The sequence below is a fragment of the Somniosus microcephalus genome, chromosome 8 (assembly GCF_052327205.1).
Source record: "Somniosus microcephalus isolate GS21.2 chromosome 8, FLI_Smic_1.0, whole genome shotgun sequence".
Taxonomy (NCBI): domain Eukaryota; kingdom Metazoa; phylum Chordata; class Chondrichthyes; order Squaliformes; family Somniosidae; genus Somniosus; species Somniosus microcephalus.
This window is the reverse complement of record NC_140994.1, coordinates 169,458,982-169,467,576: the sequence shown is the minus strand read 5'-3', so window position 1 is coordinate 169,467,576 and position 8,595 is coordinate 169,458,982.

Sequence of the window (8,595 nt, the reverse complement as noted above, 5' to 3'; positions counted from 1 at the left end):
CTTTAATTCCTTCCTACCTCCAAGGAAATGGGACCCGGCGCGGGATGGCTACCCGCCTCCTAGGAAGATGGCATGGAATCGGGTTGGGCCCCTAATTCTGCCATTTTCCTGGCAGTCCCTTCTCCATACCCGCCTCCCAGGGCTGGCAAAATCGCCTCCAAATTGTTGAAAATAAAGATTTCAATGTTTGACAGCACATTAACAGAAACATTACATGAACATTGGATAAAACACCCAAGTGGCTACTGATGTAAGCCCCCAAAGTGTGGACTGAGTGATATACACAGTCGACAACACTGGCTTGTTGTAAGAAAGACAGACCCAATAATTGAAGTAAAAACGGTTTATTCAGGCCTGGGGAGCTATGGCTCTTGCGTCCCAACACAAGGCTCCAACTCCACCGAATCTCTTGAGGTTTACACAGTTATACACATATTCCGAGACCTCCTACTCCAGAGGTCCAATCGATTTAAAAGTCTATACATTAATCACTAATTAGGTGTGCCTAACTTCTACAAGGTAACCAATAACATAAGTTTCACTTTTCACTGTATGGGCCTGTGGCCCCTCTGATTTCTTGGAAATGAGTCATCAGGTCATGTGATTTCTGAGAAACGAGACCCTCTCTCTCTTGACCACTACTAAGTTTCGTTTTTCCAGAAAAGGGTTATGTCATTGTCTCTTTTTGTAAGTTTCATCTCTCTAAACTGGTATGGTCATTTCTGCAATTAAACATACGAGTAATTAGTACATTTCATCTTTAAACATTTTGCTGCGCAATTGCGTTCTACTAAACGTGCCCTGTTACGCTCATTTTTAAATCTTACTTCAGTCCCTCCTTTTGACCTTTTGGACAATTGTTCCAAAACAGGTCAACATGTATGTCCACTGCCTGGTGTCTGCCAAAGCGTGCACTCCCTGGCCTTCTACCAGTCTAGGTTATACATGTATATGTCTTATTAATTTGGAGGCCGACTTCCCCCCTCTGTGGTATGGTGGTCTTTCCTCTACGGTGGGCTTTCCTTTAGGGTGGTCTTTCCTTTATGCACTCCTTCTGGTGTAACCATTCCCGGGGCCCCTTAGACCCTGCACTAATGGTTGAGGCTTTTCTGCTCAAGCCTGTCCCTCATTCCCACGTGGGGTGTGTGACGTGCCAATTCGAGACTGTCATCACACACCAGTCCTCATTCACCACCCTCCTTCTGCCACCCTCCTTCTGCCACCTCCATCTTACGGTTGGCCGGCCCGGTCTTTAATTACCATGCCCAATTAATCCCATATAATTTCAGGGCTTCCCATCGCGTCTTACACCATTTGCCTTGGAGAGGCGGGGGAGTTGTCCATTCTTAACATCGCTACCTGCCCCTCCTCCGGCTCTACTTCTTTCACCGCACCACTTTCGGCCTTACTCATTCTGGCACAAAGGCACTGGAGAAATAAAAATACACAATATATCAGAATAACAATCAAGAGGAATATCATTATGCCTTGTACCACCGAGGCGCCCACAGTCCCCGACCATCCTGGTCCCCAATTATCAAAATATGAGGAAGTGGGTGAGTTTCCTCTAATGTTGCACTAATGTCTTTCTGTTGTTTCTTTAAGCCTTCTTCTATTTTATGATAGTACTTAAAATTTCCTTCGTTTCCTGCCGTAACTTCTGCCAAGCTTCCTCTAACTTAGGAATTGCCTTTGGCTCTGGTATGACATAAGTTTCAACCCTTTTTAGTAAGTCCCATATTATCAAATGACCAGGTTTTCCTATCTGTGTAGGTATCTTTAGACCAAAACAACGGTTTGGTTGGGGAATGGTATAAGCCATATCTTGATATTCATATTTCTGTTCAATTGTGGTGACACAACAGGTCCCATTGTTCCTTGATGCTACCCAGGTCCAGTGTATCCCCTTGGGTGAACCTCGAGGGTGCAATTGGTAATTTTTGTAAATCCGTACTCAGATGTGTCTCCCTCGGTGGGGGGGTGTGTGCACACCCATGTCCTTCCCTTGTGGTGGCACCCGTCCACTACCACCCCCCTTTAGGTTTCATACTTCTGTTTATTATCTTCATCCCTTTCCCAAAGCACCTTGGTAGGGACATCATGATATTTAACCCACTTTCCCTTTGTACTTCTCCTATATTAATCACGTCGTATCGGAGTTGTCCCCCTTCTGGGAATTGTGGGATGGCCAGTACAAAGCCAATCATCTTAGTCCATGGGGTCAGACAATCGCCTGCCCGGTATACTTGTCCCATTTTACATTCCTTACATAGGCTTTTATTTGTGTCAATCCAAGGTTCCAGATCCTTATTAGTAATCCAATCAGGGATCTGTTCATTATTTATTTGCCTCATGTTATGCTGAGCATTCAACAATAGCCATGAGCCCTACGTGGCACATATTAGTTCCTTATCGGTTTGGCGAGAAGCATTATTAAGTCTATCAATAATTGTATTGATTGTTTCTGCATGGGGGGCTACTATCTCTTCCACCCCCGACAATTGCATTATTGTTTGGTTTCCCTGCCAGTGTCAATTGCCGGCTATTTCCAGTAGCTTGTTTTAGTAACTTCTCTATTTTTGCTTGTAATTCTTCTACTCCTTCGTTTACTCCTTCTATGTCCAAGCTATTAACTGTTGCTAACCCGGCCGCATACCCTGCTCCGGTCGTTTCCAATACTCCCCGTTTCTTACATCTTTTGTAAGATAGATTTTTCCTGTGGATCCTCTAATTGTTTTATCCACAGGGAGTTCCAGGTTTGTTTTGTATCTCAAAAGTACTCATATTAATGGCAAGCTTAGTAACTCTATGTGCTACACTAGAATACACCTCATCCAGTGTTCTCCTTATTACTAATCCCCCTCGATAATGGCAATACTTATATTTATCCCTAGAATCAAGGCGAGGACGCTCCATCTCATTCCGGACGTCCAATGTTCCTGTAATTACAAAAAGGGGGCTGGTCGTCACCAGCCAGTTAGAATTATTCTGCTCTTATCCATTTTATCAGTTCAAAATGCTGTACATCTGGTTCATTTCTTGTTCTGTGGCTCTGTCCCCAGACATACCTGAAGATGCAAACTATGGCATGTAATATTATCATACACAGCCCTATCATTGATATATGTAGTAACTCCCCTTCCCATTCTTTATATCTTCTAGTATACTCCTCACTCTGTCAAAAAGGGCACCATCTCTGGTTTACTCATTGTCTTTCTTATATATTTTTAACTGAGTCCAGTGTTTCCACCTTCCTTTACCCGTTCCAGACCCATCTACATGAGCACATGTGTCATTATTCATTAATACTTCATAAGGTCCTGACCATCTGGGTGCTAGCCCTGGTTTGGCTGGTATTATTTCTGCTATCACTTTGCTATCTATTGCTAAGACCTCCTTCTGGTCGTCCCGTGTATCCTGTTCTCGATCCCGTATAATCTGTTGGTCTTTGGCCTCATGTCTCTAACTATCTGTCCAGATTTATCTTTGGGTAACCGGACAGCCTCCCCAGCAGTCTCCCGGCCGTTTGAGACGGTGCTGCAATTAGTTTATAAGATAACTTCCATTTATCAAATCCTAATTTTCCTTCTATCACTGTGGGGAAATATCAGCTTAACATTAAGAAACTTAAATTTAATAATGTCCAATATCTTTAAATTCTATTCAGTAATACTGAAGTTGTTGCTTCGTGAACTCAAACAGCTGTCAGTGGAAAGGGTTAACTCCTTCGCAGGCTTTTGAAGGTGGAGCTAAACATTATTGCGTCACTTCACGCAACCCAAAAAAACATCCCTGACTGAAAGACAGTTGTGGTTTCACACTTTGACTCAACATGAACATTTGGGCTTCATTGGTCAGATTCCCTCTCTCAGTTGATCGTTTAGCTGCCCATCCTCTTGTGTGCTTTAATTTATTATTACGGACTCTTTGGGTAGGAGAGAGGTTCCTACTAATTCTTTGATTATATTCTTGTCTCTTACGGGTCTTCTCCTGGTGTCATATATCCCTGCCTACTCCCGCTATCATGTAATCAGACACCACCCCAAAGGCATTCCGACTATCTATATAGGTTTACACATTTTCCTTTGGCTACCCCCCTTTGATCAAATCCTGTATAGGCTGGGCCATTTCTACTTTGTTTCCCGGGCCTGCCTGTTTGTTTGACTTATAATCTGGGGGCCAGTACACTTCATTCGCTTTAGGGTCGACTAAAGCTCCTACTTCTCGCAGTATATCTATCCCTAGGATTGTTCCTTCGGTGTTCTCGCATACCCACAACTGTGTAGGTATTATTATTATAGCCAATTTCTAGTAAGACTGTTTCGCTCTTATAAGCCCTGATTCTTCGTCCACCGATTCCTGCTATACTAACTGAAAGTTTCGTTCGGGGCAAGGGTAAGTCTGTCAATGAGATTGTGGCTCCTGTGTCTATTAACATTTTGCACTGTCGGCCCCCTACCAATGCATCAACAAACATCCTCGGATCCCCCTCCCCTCTCTGGCGCGGTCCCTTCCTGCTGCCATCCCTAGAAGCTTGCGAGCAATCAAAGCACGCAGCCAGTCCTAATGCCCCTCCCATCTGTTTTTGGGCATTTGTCTCTTCCCTTGTGTCACTATGTATCCTAGGTAGACTACTTCATCCTTCCCTACCTATACCTTTCTAAGGTTTAACTCTAGTCCCGCCTTCTATAAGGCTTCCAGTACCATAGTCAATTAAATATTGTAGAGGGACCTGCCACTATCAGATATTCTTGCGGAGTTGAGTTATCTTATTCAATTTGGACTACACCAATTTACATCAACCAGAATTTCACTGTGGCCACAATGAAAGTCTGGTTTTAATAGGTTAATTTACCTCATAACTCCAAGGTTAGATCTTAGACTGAAACTTAATCTTTCATTAAACAAACTTTTTGTTGCTCTTCTCAGTTTTTACACTTCAGCTTAACTTAAATTGTAATAGGTTTCTTCATTCTGAGGGCACAATCTTATTTGCACATTCTTAAACTTCCAAAATCCCCGACAAGACAAAGGGGTTAAATGCTTTTACTTTAACACAGAGAAGTGGGTGGAGCTACAACACACAGCAGACATTTCTTTTTCTTAACGGACAGATTTTCAGACAAAGGAATATTGAATCCTCTTAAACATTCCTAATCAGGAAAACATCCACACTCACACATTTTTATACAAATTGTAATTTCAGCATATGTCTAAGGTTCCTTTCACTCAGCAAATCTCGTGTTTTACTTGTCTTGGTACAGATGCTAATAACTTCCATGTTGGTAAAGCTTTAAGTTTATCTTTTCCTTCCTTTTTAAATCTGTGACTCAACAGCTTTCCCTAGTTTCCAAATCCCTGTTTGTTTGGTTTTTTTTTTGCTGGGGTTTCAAATTGGTTCGCCTGCAAATTAGATCTTTTTCCTTCTTTATCTCTCCCTTCTGTTTCAATTCCATACATTATCTGTTGCCTCTTTAGCTCCTCCCCACCAAGCCTTTGGCTCTCTGCACTGTTTCTTTTTATTTTCCAGGAGTCGGGTTATAGAATCCAGGTCCTTTGAGGATTCTTCTTCCACCCTCTTAGTCATAACTAACTGCTACGTTTAATGCTTAATTCACGGTATTGGTGAATTAGGTTTGTACGCTACGTTGTTCGCCCCTATAGCGTCACCTTAGTTAATTTCTTGCTTTCTGTTAGTCACTTCGTTTCGTTAGACACACACCAAACCTTTAGTTCCGAGGTTTCGGTACTGTGGGGTCTGTAGCTCCCGGCGTCCTACTTGATCCTGGCCGTCACGTGGGACTACTGTCCTCTTAATTCAAGCACAGGCTAGGTGCTGGGGACAGACCTCACCCTTGTCCGTTCTAACCTCTTTATGACCGTAGGGTTTTATCTCATTCACTCACCACGGTGCACCCATTCATTCAATTGTTGAGATTTCGCCGTCTCACGGATTTTAGGGAACTACCTGTCCCAAAGGTTGGTAGGGAACTACCTGCCCCTACCGAGGTTTTCCCGCCTCACGGTCCTTAGGGAACTACCTGTCCCAAAGGTTGGTAGGGAACTACCTGTCCCTACCGAGGTTTTCCCGCCTCACGGTCCTTAGGGAACTACCTGTCCCAAAGGTTGGTAGGGAACTACCTGTCCCTACCGAGGTTTTCCCACCTCACGGTCCTTAGGGAACTACCTGTCCCAAAGGTTGGTAGGGAACTACCTGTCCCTACCGAGGTTTTCCCACCTCACGGTCCTTAGGGAACTACCTGTCCCAAAGGTTGGTAGGGAACTACCTGCCCCTACCCCTACTGCAGTTTACTTTTTAACCGCCTTCAATTAAAGGTGTCTTTCTTTTTATAGTTCTTTTATACGTCGATTCTGACTCAACGTCTCGCCAGCAGTTAACCCCTAATTTTACAGGTGGTAATTAAAACATACTCACCCGTCTTAGGTTAACGCTGTCCGAGAGTCTGGTTCAGAACGCCCATCCCATCCTCGTCGCCAATTGATGTAAGCCCCCAAAGTGTGGACTGAGTGATATACACAGTCGACAACACTGGCTTGTTGTAAGAAAGACAGACCCAATAATTGAAGTAAAAACGGTTTATTCAGGCCTGGGGAGCTATGGCTCTTGCGTCCCAACACAAGGCTCCAACTCCACCGAATCTCTTGAGGTTTACACAGTTATACACATATTCCGAGACCTCCTACTCCAGAGGTCCAATCGATTTAAAAGTCTATACATTAATCACTAATTAGGTGTGCCTAACTTCTACAAGGTAACCAATAACATAAGTTTCACTTTTCACTGTATGGGCCTGTGGCCCCTCTGATTTCTTGGAAATGAGTCATCAGGTCATGTGATTTCTGAGAAACGAGACCCTCTCTCTCTTGACCACTACTAAGTTTCGTTTTTCCAGAAAAGGGTTATGTCATTGTCTCTTTTTGTAAGTTTCATCTCTCTAAACTGGTATGGTCATTTCTGCAATTAAACATACGAGTAATTAGTACATTTCATCTTTAAACATTTTGCTGCGCAATTGCGTTCTACTAAACGTGCCCTGTTACGCTCATTTTTAAATCTTACTTCAGCTACCCTTGTGTGTTGTTAGTTGATATGATTGCACTAGGATGAGGGTGAGTGTGAAGGGTGGCTAGTGAGATGGGGATGTGATAATAATATAAATAGAGAGAGGAATGGTTGGAGGTGCAAGGAAAATTGGTGTGAGTAAGGATGTGCAGAAGTAGGGTAGGGAAGGGAAAGTGATGGGGATGTGATGAGAGGCTCAGCAGGATGAAGGTGAGTATGGCTTTGTACTAACGTTTCTTGATCTAATGAGATCATTGAAAGGTTTGCTGCACTGCACCCAGGTCCTCCTGACCACATCCCTGCTTGTGACCTCCTCTGCAATGTGCAACCAGTTTGTGTTGATCTCCTGGGGAGGTCTCTTCCGCCCATGGGAAGGGAAAAAGACGACCCTGCGTGCTGTGACTCCCTCCTTAAGGATATGGAGGGAGTCATGGGAGAACCTGGGTGCAGCCCTGCACCTCTGTGCAGTGATTGTCAGCGTTTGCAGCACTTCCATGCTGTCGAACTTTGACAGCACAGATGTCAAAAGTAAGGTGGCCATGGTCCCTTTAAGGAAACCGGCTCAAGACGCATCATGAATGACATCACCACACCCGCTCCACCTAATTGGACTGGGAAATACGCTGAGCGGGCTTAACAAGTCCCATTGTGGTAAGTTCATTTTAGGCTGTGGGATGGAGCCAGCAATGGAGCCACGACCCGCCATCGCCACCGGCCGCACCGGACCCGCTGAGGTGAGCAAAATCTTGGCCTTGGTTTCACCTATGTTATCCAGTTTACAAACAGCATTACAAGTTTAAATTTCATACAATATTGTTAATAACAGTTAATGTTGCCATAGCAACGTAAAGTTATCAAGTAGAAAGATAGCAAACAGTCATGTCTCTTTTTTTCATTAAGTCCATACTATCCGTGCTCAGCAGTATCATAACAATCCTGAATAAATTTCTTCTCTGAAGTGAAGTATCTTAGTTTTTAAATCACATTTTTTTCTTGAGGTATTGGAATCTAATTGCTGTAGTAATGCCGTTATAAGACAGATTGCTTTGATCTATAAGAGTTGTGGGCAAAATGAATTTTCAAACTATTGCAGCTGTATGAAAGAAAAATATCACATGAATTTAAAATCAGTAATAAAAATCACGATTACTTGGAAGCTTCTTTTTTTTAATTGTTCTTTGGATGGTGCTTCAACAATGATGTTAGGTAGGGAATTCCAGGATTTTGACCGAGCAACTAAAGAAGAAATGCTGGTATACATGTGACTTGGAGGTGATGGTGTTCCCATGATTTAGCTGCTTGCATCCTTCTCGGTGACACGCAGGTGTCATTAATATACGCTAATCGCGGTCTTTTCGTTCATATAGGACCCAAGGCAATTTTAACAGCCTACTGGCCAGAGTGATTGCTGTGGTTGCTCTGACCAGTGAAACCTGGCAGACACCCAGCCGAGGTCCCAAAAGGTAAATTTAAAAAAAAACTTTTCTTTCTGGGGCCAGGGACAGGCCTGA